This window comes from Urocampus carinirostris, chromosome 4, assembly GCF_059441175.1.
Source record: "Urocampus carinirostris isolate Australia breed hairy pipefish chromosome 4, RoL_Ucar_1.0, whole genome shotgun sequence".
NCBI classification, from domain to species: Eukaryota; Metazoa; Chordata; class Actinopteri; order Syngnathiformes; family Syngnathidae; genus Urocampus; species Urocampus carinirostris.
In genome coordinates, this window is record NC_142352.1 from 41,093,544 (window position 1) to 41,107,959 (window position 14,416).

General features: G+C 39.9%; 1 pseudogene; it reads left to right on the plus strand.

The window, feature by feature from the left end:
• The window catches only part of LOC148367587 (tyrosine-protein kinase Fes/Fps-like), a 44,970-nt pseudogene that overhangs the window by 17,925 nt on the left and 12,629 nt on the right, over nucleotides 1-14,416 (plus strand).

Sequence of the window (14,416 nt, forward strand, 5' to 3'; positions counted from 1 at the left end):
TGAAAAGTACATTTAAAGGGACAGTGTGTTATATAAGACCACCAGATGTTACTTGACATCGTGCAACTGAAAAAACTCGAGTGCTAAAAAAACTCAAAATTACCATTTTTCTTGTTTTATGCCCAGCCTTTGATAACCAAAAAAGAAAGAAAATATTTTACAAAAGTGGAAACAAAAAAGAATGAAAAAAAGAAAATGAGATGTGAAAAAAATCCAATCAGACTACAGAGAGAAAAAAAGAAGATAAAAATAAAGGAAAGGGAAGAAAGGAGAAGAAAAGAAGATAAAAGAAAAAAAGAATCAGCAAAATGGCTAATGTCAGCTCCAATGGCTAATGTCAGGTGAGCCTCGTCAAAAAGACACAAATTTGTCATTCTACAACTTTCTCAAAAAATGCACGTTTCTACGATAGTTTATGTATTTTTGCTTATTATCCAATATGAAACTATTTTGATCTTTAATAAACTAGGTGTTTTTGACCACTCTTAGGGCACTAAAGACCACACACTGTCCCTTTAAGAGACACACCATGTACGCTGAGGTGTCACCTTCCATGACCTGCTCTTTTATGACTCTTGTTACATTTTCACGATGACTGAGTGATTCTGATGAGAACACCAAAGGCACTTTACGGCAATATTGACCCGGCTGTAACCCGTATGAAGCCGAGCTGCTGGTGCTGAGGCTGCCGCAGTAAATCTACTTTCCACACAGTAAACAATTCATCACATTTTGGTTGTAAAAGTGCCAGAGATGCAAACACGAGCCGCTTCTGGGCCTCTGGACCTCGTAAGGGAAGCACTGACATTCACTCGGGTTAAATTTGATTTGTTCATTTCTTTTTCATTATTTTTATTGACTTTGGGTATCTAGTCAAAATTAAGCAAAAGTCATTTCATTCTCATTTAAGGGGTCCATCCCCGCTTAGGGGCCGGTCACACAGACATTTGCGGATGAATCACGGCTAAAATTTTGCGGGTTTTTTTTGCCAGTGGTTGCCCGCGATGGAAAATGCGCAAAATTGTCCAACCCGCTGTTTATCGGTGGTATGCCCGCAAAACACGCCGGCGACTGTTCCGCTTCCTCATCGCGTCATTTCTGCGTCATTTTCTCGTGTGGACCACGGGTATAAAAGCTCCCGAGCCGGTGTTAAGCCCAAATCCGACTCCTACGCAACACCCCACGCCATTACATTCCCTAAAAGTGAGATAAAACGAGGTAAAAGTGGGGATGCGAATCTCGACAGGGATGCATTTCTCGGGTAACACCGGGCTGTAGAAATCATAACCGCTCAAGACACAGTCCAGTGAAGATCAAGATTTCAAGCTATGGCATCATTTTTATTTTATTATCTTGAAAAGAAATGTCAAGAAATAAAAATGGATTAAGACGAGGTCACTACGCTGACGGGGATCCATGTTCACCCCCTTGACGTCTCGAGCACAACTGAGTGTGCTCGGCAAATCGCGCTGTATATACACGGATAAAGGCGTTTGACTGTCACACGCGTAACACGCTAATTTCACGTAATAACACCGCGATACAGGCGCAGAACACGCAATTACCATGCTCCACCCACGATTACCCGCTGAAATTTCCCGTCCTACCCATGTGTAACCACGCCCTGGCCGCGGCCAGAGCACGTCGTTCCGCGTCATTTCTGCGTCATTACCTCGTGTTGACCACGTGTTCGGCACGCGGTTTAACACGTGCTCAAACTTTTGAGCAGCTCAAAAGTTTTGAACGCGGCCAACCACGTGAAAATTTCCGACGGCGAGTAAAGCACTGCTCTATCTCGTCTATATGGCGGTCTCAAAACGTCCAACAGCGCCCAACGGCATCTGCTGAACCACGGCCAGAAATTTCTGGCCGTGGTTCAGCCTTAATCCGCTCGTGAAAGGCTGTGTACCCGCGCTCTGAAGAATTGTGCAGCGCAAAACTTCTTCGCGCTGCCACCCGCGCGCGTATTTCTGACCTCGTGTTAAGCACCGCTGTATCTCGTCTTAATGGCGAACTCAGTGCAACTCAGTGCGTCCAATAGCGTCCGACTCAAAGGCAGAAATTTCTGGGCGTGATTCAGCCGCAAATGTCTGTGTGACCGGCCCCTTAACTGAAATGCTTTGAATCAGCGTTTCTGAACTGGATCCACTTAAGTGGATCGTGGACCCGTTTCTAGCAGGGCGCCGGCCTTTGCCTTGGCAAAATAATACTAAACAGAAAAAACAACAGAGGGTCAATTACACTACAGTAGATGGGGATCATGTCTTGATTGATCTTTTCTTCCTGTTGGGTCACACGTCGCAGTCTTTAAAAGGGACCATTTATCATTTTATTGTGATTTTGTTTGTTTTCTTTCTTTTCTTTCTGTGAAAATGGTTCCCAAGGAGATTAGACAAAAGGGGAAGGAAAAGTGGAAAACCGTGACAATAAGACTCGGAGAAGGATACGATTGCAAAATATAAAAACGCTACACTGCATCCTTTGACACAGTGGACCATAATATCTTTGTAGATCGGCTAAACAAATCAATTGGTCTTTCAGAAATGTCCTCTCATGGTTCAGATCCTATCCCTCAGATAGGATGCATTGTGTTAGATAGGGAGATATTACCTCTGAGCCCTTCAGTGTTACCTTTGGCGTTCTGCAGGGCTCAGTACTCGGTCCCTTTCCTTTCAGCATTTATATGCTTCCGTTAGGTGATATTATTCGCAAGTATATCAGTTTCCATTGCTTTGCAGATGACACTCAACTCTATCTTCCAATGGAGGAATCTGACTCTCTAAATTATGGAAATTCGGAGCCCTGCCTCATTGAGATAAAATGATGGATGTCACTTAACTTATTCCGCCTCAACCCTGAAAAGAGTGAAATGTTAATTATTGCTCCAAAGTATTCCAAAGTCTAGCATCAAGAGCCTGCAGCTAGTACAAAGTGCTGCAGTTTGGATTTTAACCAAGACAAGACAGTTTGGTCACGTTTTCCCGATATTTGCTGACCTGCACTTAGTCACTGTCAGTTTAAGATGAAATTGGAAGGTTCTGTTGATATTATACAAAATTATGCATGAACTTGCCGCCTTATATCTTTCAGATTTAATTTCGCCCTATTTTCCTGCTTGGAACCTTCGCTTCAGCAGGATCGAGAGCATTCTAAAGCTAGGCTTAAAACACACGTATATTTTATAGCCCATGAATGACTGACATTTTATGTTGACGATGTCTGTGTATTGTTTGTTGATGCCGTTGCAACATCTATTGCAGCCTGGTCATCTGGAAGAGAGATTACATCGCATTCTACAGGGGCACCATAGAGAGTATCCTGACCAGCTGTATCTCTGTGTGGTGTGGAGGCTGCAGCGCTACCGACTGGGGTAGTGTGAGGAGGGTAACGAGGACAGCAGTGAAAATAATCGGGACTACACTTCCCTCCATTCAGGACATTGGCCAGAAGCGCTGCCTATCCCATGCTAAGAACATTATCGGGGACCCCTCTCACCCCCATCATGGACTGTTCACTCTGCTAGCCTCTGGGAAGAGGTACTGCAGTGTGTGGTGCAGGACCACCAGGTTCCGCAGTAGTCTAGTCCCCCTGGCCATTAGACTGTTAAATGGTCAATCTAACATATAGTTAACCTAAATCTAAACGGCTGCTAATCTGACTTTTTGCACTACTGGCAGTTCTTTATAGCTTGCCACTCCTTGCACATTTGCTCTCTGCACTATTGTACTTACAGCGTTATTGTTACAGTGTTAATGTTATTGTTTACCTGACTTGTTAACCTGACCGCCCATTTTGCACATCTGGTTAGCTACTCCTCTTGCACTATCGGCACTATGGTAAAATACTATACGTAGCCATAATACAATACAACTTTTACTTATATCTGTATATTCAAGGAAACTGTGCGGGTCAGATGTATCGACATTTCGTTCTGTATACACGTGTACTAGAATGACAATAAAGTAGATCTGAATCTGAATCTGAATCTGAATCACATGCGGCCCCTTCTTAAGGTTTCCTGATTTAATCATGCTGAGGTTTTTGAGGTTTTCCTTGCCCTTATGTAGGTTTTAGATCAGGGGATTGTGTAATAAATAGTCTGCAGTCTGTACGGTTGTTTCAGGCATATGTTAGGAGTGACAAGATTGGATAGATTGAGAAATGAAATTGTGCGAGACAGAACTGGAGTAGGAGTGGAACTGAGCAAGCGTGTGGATAAGACAGTACTCAGAGGATCTACAAAGCAGAAGTAAATGGAAGAGGAAGACCGCGATTTACGTGGATGGATGGTGTTATGAGTGCAGTGCAGGAAAGTGGTCTAAATATAGTGGAAGCTAGAGCTCTTGTTGGTGATAGGAATGAGTGGAGAGGTGTTGTAAAAGGATAGTGGGATGTTTAGACACATTCTAAGGGATGGGCAGGGCATTCGTATGATGCGGTAGGGGTAAACCAGTGAAAGCTGTCGGGCTCTGCTGTTGAACAGAAAAGTGTGTTGTGTCACCTTGACCCGAGTGACATGGCCGCTTTCTCGTGTCCCGTTTTATCTGGAGGAACGAAGGCATGGCCAACTTGGGGGCTGAGGTGCTTAACTTGTTTGGGTGTTTGGGCTGGCCATGGTCCCAAAACATTTTGTCTGTGTTTTTTGCTACTTTTTCCCTTTTTTTATTTTCTTTGTTTTTGTATGTGTTTGTCTTGCTGTCAGTCACCCCTCTCGATGGATATGACCAGGCTAGGTAGGCAGGCAGGCAGGCAGGCAGGCAGGCAGGCAGGCAGGCAGACAGATAGATAGATAGATAGATAGATAGATAGATAGATAGATAGATAGATAGATAGATAGATAGATAGATAGATAGATAGATAGATAGATAGATAGATAGATAGATAGATAGATAGATAGATAGATAGATAGATAGATGGATAGATAGATAGATAGATAGATAGATAGATAGATAGATAGATAGATAGATAGATAGATAGATAGATAGATAGATAGATAGATAGATAGATAGATAGATAGATAGATAGATAGATAGATAGATAGATAGATAGATAGATAGATAGATAGATAGATAGATAGATAGATAGATAGATAGATAGATAGATAGATAGATAGATAGATAGATAGTCTGTACGGCCTTCTTGTGATTAAGGGCTATAGAAATAAATACGAATAGACTTGACTTCTCGATTTTCAACTGTGTGCTATTAAAGCACTGCTGGAAAGTACAGTAAATGGTTTAAAAATGTTTTACTTTTATCCTTGTACCAGTATAATAACACACCAGTTCAGAACCACTGTCGTTCGTCAATATTTTACGAAAAGAGATTTTGATCATAAATAATATGATTCTATGAATTATTATTTTATTGGTGGTACTGGTTGAGCATAAAACTTTTGTAGGGTTGGATGACTCATAAAACTTTGAAGACCACTTTGATGTGCTGATCTTTCTGTAGCAGCGTTTCTTTCTCAACCATTTTTTTTAGTCAAAGCGTACTTTCTTTCAATCAAAAATCTCAAGGGCACACCTTCCATTGAAAATGTTAAAAAACGAATTCCTGGCACTATTTTTTTTCTTTTTTAAGTAGTTTATTATGTTTCTTAAATTGACAGTGTAAAGCTTTTCTTATCATTTGTTGTCATCGTGGCTCAGGAGGTAATGCAGTTTATTCATTTTGGTTAATGATTTAGCTGTAATCTAGGATTTCACTATTTTTTTTGAATCTATGTTTAAAGTTTTACTACATTTTTATCTTTCACAGTAGACAATGTCTCACTGAACACTTGGCATACTAGTAGAAAAATCTAAAGGCTAGCTCGGATTATAACTCCCAGCCGCTCCCTTATTTAAATCAAGAATCGGGCTCAGCTATGCCAAGTCCAATAATACCAATTTGGATCAGCACCACATTGTAACTCTTATTTGAGAGCTTCCTTCTGCACAAAACAAAAAAAATTCCCACTCCTAATGATTAAGGACTCTTACAAATGGCACAGCGCAACGAAGATTATTGTTAACAGCCCTGTCAAGATAAAAGCATTGTGCGGTAAGGTTCGTGTCTGGTGAGGCACAGTCAGATTTATGAATAAATTAATCAACATCTTACTCATTATTTGATTGCTAAACCTCGAAACAATATATAAATGGTAGCATAGAATAAACAATGTTTTATTGTCTCACCTTTGTATAAATAAAGTCCATGCGCTGCTCTTTTCGAACGGATAAGAATTACTGTATGGCTTTATTTTTTGTTACCCTGCTCATTCTGTTGTTTGGGGCTGAGGTTTGCAGCAAATCAGAATACTTTGCCCTCAGCCTTATGGACAGAGAATTGCGTGCCTCACTCTCAGACATGGGGACTTGAGACTTAGTGACTTGGACTCGAGTCGACTCGAGTCGCTGTTTTTATGACTTGTGACTTGACTTGGACTTGGCAATCTAAGACTCGGGACTTGACTTGTGACTTGACTTGCCCAAGAAAAAAATACTTGGGACTTACTTGGGACTTGAAGGTGAAGACTTGAGACTTACTTGAGACTTGCACATGTGTGACTTGGTCCCATGTCTGCTCACTCTACATCTGCAGACACTCATAATAATATGTAACATACATACTAATTGCATTGAGAATATATATAATACAGTATTTAGAATAGAATAGAATAGAATAGAATAGAATAGAATAGAATAGAATAGAATAGAATAGAATAGAATCGAATCGAATAGAATAGAATAGAATAGAATAGAATAGTCTTTATTGCCATTCAAACACTCCAGGGTAAACATGTACTATAGACTTCAAAGATAATAAATAACATCAATGACTGTATTTATAACATAGTGCTTAGAGACTTGCCCAAGTTATAATAATAGTGCAATAAAAATATTGCGTCTCAATAATGTAAAAAATCAGCAATTTTGAAAAAGTAATTTGAAATATTGTCAAGTTAGACGAGGAAGAACTTCAAGACTCAATAAATAAATACGTTGAATGTATTCTTCATTTGATGTTGCCTTCCCTGATTGCATGTCACTAGTGAAGTATATACAGGACTGTCTCAGAAAATTAGAATATTGTGATAAAGTTCTTTATTTTCTGTAATGCAATTAAAAAAACAAAAATGTCATACATTCTGGATTCATTACACATCAACTGAACTATTTCAAGCCTTTTATTATTTTAATATTGCTGAATTTGGCTTACAGCTTAAGAAAACTCAAAAATCCTATCTCAAAATATTAGAATATCATGAAAAAGTATACAAGTAGGCTATTCAACTAATCACCTGAATCATCTAATTAACTCGAAACACCTTGCGAGGGTTTCCTGAGTTCTGTCCAGTTTTCCTGTGATATCTGCAGTCCGGTATTTTTACGAGTTACTTTTGAAAACACTCAGCTTGGTTCAGTAAACTAAATCACAAGTATGGGGAAGACTGCTGATCTGACTGCTGTCCAGAGGACCATCATTGATACCCTCCATCAGGAGGGTAAGACACAAAGAAATTTCTCAAAGAGCAGGCTGTTCACAGAGTGCAGTTTCAAAGCATATCCACAAAAAGTCTGTTGGAAGGGAAAAATGTGGCCGGAAACGCTGCACAACCAAGAGAGATGACCGCAGCCTTAACAAAATTGTGAAGAAGAGCCGCTTCCAGAATTTGGGGGAGCTTCAAAGACAGTGGGCTGAAGCTGGAGTCCAGGTATCAAAAGCCACAGTTCACAGACGTGTCCGGGAAATGGGCTTCAATAGCCGTATTCCCATGGTCAAGCCACTTCTGAACTCAAGACAACGGAAGAAGCGTCTGACTTGGGCTATGGAGAAGAAGCACTGGACAGTTGTAGAGTGGTCCAAAGTCCTCTTTTCAGACGAAAGCAAGTTTTGCATTTCATTTGGAAGTCAAGGCGCCAGAGTCTGGAGAAAGGCTGGAGAGGAGCAAAGTCCAAGTTGCTTGAAATCCAGTGTGAAGTTCTCACAGTCAGCAATGGTTTGGGGAGCCATGTCAGCTGCTGGTGTTGGTCCACTGTGTTTCATCAAGTCCAGAGTAAATGCAACTGTGTACCAAGAGATTTTAGAGCACTACATGCTTCCATCTGCTGAAAAGCTCTATGGAGATGAGGATTTCATTTTCCAGCATGATCTGGCACCTGTCCACAGTGCCAAAACCACCAGTAACTGGTGCACTGACCATGGCATCGCTGTCCTTGATTGGCCTGCTAATTCCCCTGACCTGAACCCCATCGAGAATTTGTGGGGTATAGTTAAGAAGAAGATGAAAGACACCAGACCTACAAATGCAAATGAGCTGAAGGCCGCTATCGAAGCATCCTGGGCATCAATAACACCTCAGCAATGCCACAGGCTGATTGCCTCCATGCCACGCCGGATTGATGCAGTAATCCGTGCAAAAGGATTCCCAACCAAGTACTGAGTGCATCAATGGACATTTTCAAATGTTTGATTTAGTTTTGCTGTTATAAAATTATTTTTTTACTTGGTCTGAGGAAGTATTCTAATAATTTGAGATAGGATTTTTGAGTTTTTTTCAGCTGTAAGCCAAAATCAGCAATATTCAAATAATAAAAGGCTTGAAATAGTTCAGTTGATGTGTAATGAATCCAGAATGTATGAAATTTTTGTTTTTTTAATTGCATTACAGAAAATAAAGAACTTTATCACAATATTCTAATTTTCTGAGACAGTCCTGTATATAGAGAGAGGTGTCAAAATAGCAAAAAAAAAAGAAAGAAAAAAACCCACAACAAACCAAAAAACAAAACAAAAACAAAAAGTAGGCCTTGCACCCACTTCACCTTCTCTTCCTTATGTTCGAGCTGCAAAAACATCCTCTTTTAGCTGGCAGCATCAGGACTAAATCTCCCCGAGGCATTCCATACCGCAAGAAGAGGAATTATATATATATATATATATATATATATATATATATATATATATATATATATATATATATATATATATATATATATATATATATATATATATATATATATATATATATATATATACATACATACATATATATATAAATAAAGCTAGCTTATGAGCTAACTAGGCTCTTTCCAACCAACACGCAACAACGAAACAATAATGAAAACCCTATTATCCGATAAAATTTATATTTTTAGTTATAGCTGGCTAGCTAATAAATTAAACTACCTAATATCTGGAGAACAATTGATACCTAAAGGCAAGGGGGATTTTAATCCAGAGCTTTGAGGTTTACTGAGCACCCAAAGTGTCGAGCTAGTTACATTTTTCTCTCAGTTCACTTAAAGTGATTTAGAATAATTTAACACTGTTCAAAAGTGTCACAAACTATTTGTGAAAATCACATTATACTCAAAACTTATCTACTGGGTAGCACTGACAATCATACACAAATAAATTAGGAGGAGGTTGTGTGTATCTATTTATAGTACCGAGGGTAACAGACTTTCACCTGAACATGTTACTTTCTTACAGAAAAAAAAATGAATGACCACCACATAGCTTACACACACGCAAGAATTAAGCTAGGGTGAGCATTGTTACATTCGATTCAATGCAGCTAAAAGGAGACCTTATATTGGTTAATGATAACAAAGTCATGGTAATGGTTGGTAAAATAGTTGTTCAACATAACCACTGTATCACATACTCTCACCGTAATACACAAGAGCCTCCACAGACTCCACAATGTCACAAGTAACACTAGCTGAGTGAAAGAGAAGCAGGGAGGGGGCGATAGCAGTGCTAGGAATCAAATGGACTGAACTACTTCAAGGCAGTGGAGTATTTCCGACCATGCATTATTTTCATTTTTGTTTTGTTTTACTTTTGATTCTTTATCTAGCGTTTTAATCACATTTAACCATATCCCGACACTTACTGTATTAATGAAATGAGAGTTTTTAGAACGCTTTAATTTTGAGGGGTGCTTGAGCATCCCCAAAAATAGGCTGATATGCCCATGCTTAAAAGAACTGTACAGAATTTGGAACTTTGTTACTCTCTGCCGCAATCTACTGGTTTAAGCCATCATTGCAGCCAGCTCATTTGTGTTGCGTGTGTATATGCATTTCTTAGATGTGCTCGAATAAAATCTTCTTTTTGCATCTTTCTTGGGGTTTGGGTTGGCGTTTGGACTCTATTTTAAGAAGGCTTTGTATTACTTCCACCATTTTCATGTTACACTATTAATTAAAGACAAAAGAAACCTGGCAGGGACGAGCATGACGTCATTTTCCAGCACTCGTCCCAGCCCCCATTCCTCAAAACTAATGTGCTCCTGTTACGGTTTGCGGGACAGAATCCAGGCACATTGTCAGATTGAAAGTTTTACTGGGGATGAGGGATTCAACATCAGGCGCTCCAAAGAAGAATGAAGAGGGAAACCGAAAAGACATTCCATTCAAAAACAAGGCTGGTAAAGCTCTAGGTGTAGCTGGATCTTCTTGGATGGGAATTACAACAGCGATCCAACACTGAATTTCCGTCACAGTTGCCTTTAAATATTAGTCTCAGTGCAAAATAAAGCATAAGGGCTCTTTGAACTTAGTTGGGCATTGTTGACACTTATCTAATCGAGAGTATTTTCAATTTTTAACTTTTTAAAGAAACCTTCTAATTTGGTGATATTTGTATGTTGTATGATATATGTAAGATCTTATTCATGTTCTCTGAGCTCCATCTTCAGGAGGTAAGTCATCTCCTGGAGTATCAGGACTGGTAGAATGGAGCAGTCCCCAGTCAAAAAGTCCAGCAGCTGCTGCAATGTGAGGGCAGATTTCCTGGTGAGGAAGAATCAAGAAAAACAAGGTCACATGCTCTCAGTCCAATGGGATGACTGCTGCAATCATTTCCTCATTCAGAACAGAAACGTAAGTGAAGCTACCCTTGCCTCCTGCATCAAGATGCAATGTTAATCCCAAGTTGCTCCTATCTGTTTTATTGCCTCTGCCAACCTGGTTGACTGTGATGAAGGATCTGTACCTTCAGGATGCTGAGAGCTTCTGCAGCATACCGCATCTGATCCATCATATGCTCTCCTCCCGACAGCTTGTCACCCGCAAGTGTGACATACAGCTGAGAAAACCTGTGCTCAAGGTAGCGCGCTGTTTCCTGTGATCGCTCACTTAGCTGGGCCATTAGGAGAAAATAGGATAGGACCTGCTAACTGCTAAACTGCTGTCCTCTTTTTTCTTGTTGAGGACAAATGGACCCTGTAACTGGATGGTCTTATATTAGGACACCTTTTTGGACATGTGGGTTAGATTGACCATATTTGCACACCTAAAAAGAGGTAAAAGAGGTTTAAGCTGGAAAAATGAGTATAATATATTATATTGATTCATTCATTAATCCATTAATTCATTCATTGTTTTGCTAGATGTTGTACCTGCCACATGATGAAAAAGATGCAGCAATATCATATTAATTTTAAATTAAATGAAACGTTTAATTCATCATGCAGATTTCGTACAGGTGCTTGAAGTCTTAGAAAATGCCTCGAATTTTAATGTTGTTTTCAAGGATCGAAAAGTGCTTGAATTTTGGGTGAAGTGCTTGTTTAGAACAAGTGTTAAAATTGACACAGATACTGCTCTCTGGTGGCTTCGCTTTGCCATTGGCTTTTTTCTTTTCTTGTGATTAACAGTAGCTGGCATTAGTTTGTAAGACTTTGTCATGGGAAGTGTCATTGCCCCCTATGGGTGGTGCCCAAGAGGACAAGTACATGCTACACCTAAATAGGGCACTATGAAATGTGTATTAATGCAAGGATTACGCATCAATTATGGACATTTATCATAGGCCATGCAAAAAAAAAAGGTAGCATTTCCCAGTGATAATTTTTAATGGGAAGAGCTTCACAATTTCTTGTTCTAAAATTCATATGTCTACATAAATGAACACGCAAGATTAAAACTCGCATTTGTGAATTGCAGATATATTTGTGGATCTGTAAATACGGAAATAACATTTCTTCGGTACGTGTGAAAAATGATAAATTGTCTTTAAGGGTCCTTAAAAAGTGCTTGAATTTGAGAAAGATGGTACATAACAGTACCAGTTGGGTCTAAATAAATTTCACTCGGGTTGAAAATGGACCTATTAACTACTAGGCTTAATTGGTCCCCAAATTAAATTGTTTTGAACAAGAGAACCCCCCAAATGTTTTCATTTTGTTCAAAATAACCCCCAAAAATGTCATGGTTGCCGTGGCGCCCACTTAGCCGCGCCCGTGTGTGTCATGGTTGCCGTGGCTCCCACTTGGCCACGCCCTTGTGCGTCACAGTTGCCATGGTGCCCAATTGGCCCCGCCCGTGTTGTGCCAGCTGCGGCTCGTTTAGAGATTGACTTTCTGTGTATATAAAGCTCAGCGCTCTCTTGCTTCAGTGTCAGCCCGCCACCGAACTTCTACCCCACAAGACGTGGGTTCTGTCCAGTTTTCCTGTGATATCTGCAGTCCGGTATTTTTACGAGTTACTTTTGTACCGTTTGTTTTCGGGTTCCAGTTTTTTTTCCCGTTTATTCTTGTCCTGTTGGTTAGTTTCTCCAGTTTTGGTTCCCGTCTAGTTTCTCCTGTTTATTTTCGTTACCCCGATTCGTTATCGATCTAGTCTGTCTCTGGTGTCCTGTCCTTCCACACCAGAGCTGCTTCCTAACGTGCATGACTCCCCATTTCCCAAAAATAAAAAGCTTGTGTGAGAACGTCACGCGATTGGGTCCTGTATCTGTTCTGGTTCTGACAAAAAATTGGTTGTTTTGTTACACAACTGATGGGTCATTTTGTAAAAAAAAGTGAAAAAATGGAAAACTTTTGTCCATAACCCTCCAAAAACATGTGATTTATTACAAAGAAAGATAAATGTAAATCTTTTCTTTTAAGCCCATGACAAATTGTGTTTGTTGCTTACAAAATCAGAAACCAAAAAGAATAAACCCTCGGTTAAAAACAAATAACATATATGATCAGTCATTCACTCTTCCTTTTTAATTTTGAACAAAACAACTCCGAATGTTAAATCAAATGTGTCCAAATAGTCAATTTATTTTTTTACCCAATTTGGCTTCTTTTTTACCAAAGTGTACTCTCTCTGTGTCTCTCTCTGTGTCTCTCTCTGTGTCTCTCCCTGTGTCTCTCTCTGTGTCTCTCTCTGTGTCTCTCTGTGTCTTTGTCTCTCTGTCTCTGTGTCTCTCTGTCTCTGTGTGTCTCTCTCTCTCTCTCTCTGTCTCTCTCTCCGTCTCTCTCTCTCTCTCTGTCTCTCTCTCTCTCTCTGTCTCTCTCTCTCTCTCTCTCTCTCTCTCTCTCTCTCTCTCTCTCTCTTTCTCTCTCTCTCTATCTAGGGATGAAAGTATGAGAAAGAAGTACTTGACATCTGTCAAAATGCTGACAATGCTGGCACGACACCTGCATAAAAAATTGACTTTTTCGATTATTGATTTTAATTTTTCAGAAAAGGGATTGAGGTAAAAAGGATTTACAAATTCCAAAACATACAAAAAGTACATATTTTTGTATAATATATGTATATATGCCATTGGAATATATATATATATATATATATATATATATATATATATATATATATAATTATTTTCTGATATGATGCATTTTGAAGACAGTCTGTCTCTTCTTTGACTTCCTGAGATCTGACGTCGTGTGAAGCACACCCGACCCCTAGCAAGCTAGTCACTCTATTGGTTTACATGTTAACTGGTCGAAAACGTTTTGCGTGCTTTGAGCTAAGTGTTGGTAGTTTTTGTAGAGAATGGCGAGGCGTTGTGTCGCAGGTGAGTGCAGCAATGATGCAACAAACGGCGAGCAGGCAAAATGGGGCGAACTGGCAAAAATAATGTGCAGAGAGATAACATGGGCTAAACCAGCCAGGACATGCCAGGCTAAACAGCTGCTATAGAGGGCTAACCAGGATCGATCGGCAAAGAAAACAGGAGGCTCGCTGACCGAAAACATGCAGTAAGCAACTAAGATAACCACGAGCCACGGCACTGACAAACATGGGCCCGGCCGGGAGAAAAAAGCAATGAGCACAGCAATCTGGCCAAATAGCTGACTGCTAACGAGGCTAAACTAGACTAAACAAAACTGGAAACCTTCGGGAGCAGGCACGCTAATGAGGACGATATTATATAAATTTCAAGAAAGCGGCAGATGACTTGAGAGAAAAAGTCGCAATCACATACCTAAAATGAGGCCAAGTCAAAAAAGCTGTACACAACGGCAGATAAAATTACCCCAGGAAGCTTTTGAAGATCAAAGCACATGCCTCGAACAAAACAGTCAGAAGTCCCAGGGTGACATGGTAAGTTCCAATTACCCCAAGCTGAAATGAACGCTATGCATACGCTGATTACAACAATCGCTGTCTGTTTTTCAATGGGACGCGCCGTTTTC